At 52.4% G+C, this 997-nt stretch overlaps 1 pseudogene; it reads left to right on the top strand.

Moving 5' to 3' along the window:
• Nucleotides 1-997, top strand: LOC102490539 (olfactory receptor 2S2-like; annotated as a pseudogene).

The raw sequence follows: 997 nt of genomic DNA, 5'->3' as shown, positions 1-997 counted from the left end.
ATGAAAAACAACAATCAGACTGCCCCTGTGATGGGGTTCATTCTCCTGGGACTCTCAGCCCACCCAAAGCTGGAGAAAATCTTCTTTGTGCTCATCCTTATGATGTACCTGGTGATCCTGCTGGGCAACGGGATTCTCATCCTGGTGACCATCCTTGACTCCCGACTGCACACACCCATGTACTTCTTCCTGGGGAACCTCTCTTTCCTGGACATTTGCTTCACGACCTCTGCTGTCCCGCTGGTTCTGGACAGTCTCCTGGTCACCCAGAAAACCATCTCCTTCTCAGCCTGTGCTGTGCAGATGGGTCTTTCCTTTGCTATGGCTTGTACAGAGTGTGTGCTCCTGGGAATGATGGCGTTTGACCGCTACGTGGCCATCTGCAACCCCCTTAGGTACCCTGTGATCATGAGCAGGACTGCCTACGTGCCCATGGCCCGGCTCCGGGGCTATAGGTGGGGCGGCTTCTGCAGTACAAACACCCATGGCAATTCAGCTGCCCTTTTGTGGGGACAATGTCATCAAACACTTTGCCTGTGAGATCCTGGCTGTCCTAAAATTGGCCTGTGCGGACATCTCCATCAATGTGATCAGCATGGAGGTGGCCAATGTGATCTTCCTGGTGGTCCCAGTGCTGTTCATCTCAGTCTCTTACGTCTTCATTATTATCACCATCCTGAGGATTCCTTCAGCAGAGGGGAGGAAAAAGGCCTTCTCCACCTGCTCTGCCCACCTCACCGTCGTGGTCGTCTTCTATGGGACCTTATTTTTCATGTACACCAAGCCCAAGTCTAAGGACTCTCTGGGAGTGGAAAAGGAGGACCTTTCAGACAAGCTCATCCCCCTCTTCTATGGGGTGGTGACTCCCATGTTGAACCCAATCATCTACAGCCTAAGGAACAAGGATGTGAAAGCTGCTATGAGAAACCTGGTGGCTCAGAAACGCTTCAGCCAGTGATGGGAAGGGATCCTCTGTGGTTGTCACCCACATGGAAGA

Source organism: Tupaia chinensis, unplaced genomic scaffold (genome assembly GCF_000334495.1).
Source record: "Tupaia chinensis unplaced genomic scaffold, TupChi_1.0 Scaffold000093_1, whole genome shotgun sequence".
In the NCBI taxonomy this organism is placed as follows: Eukaryota; Metazoa; Chordata; class Mammalia; order Scandentia; family Tupaiidae; genus Tupaia; species Tupaia belangeri.
Note: the sequence above shows the minus strand (reverse complement) of the source record. Positions and strands in the feature narration are given on the sequence as shown.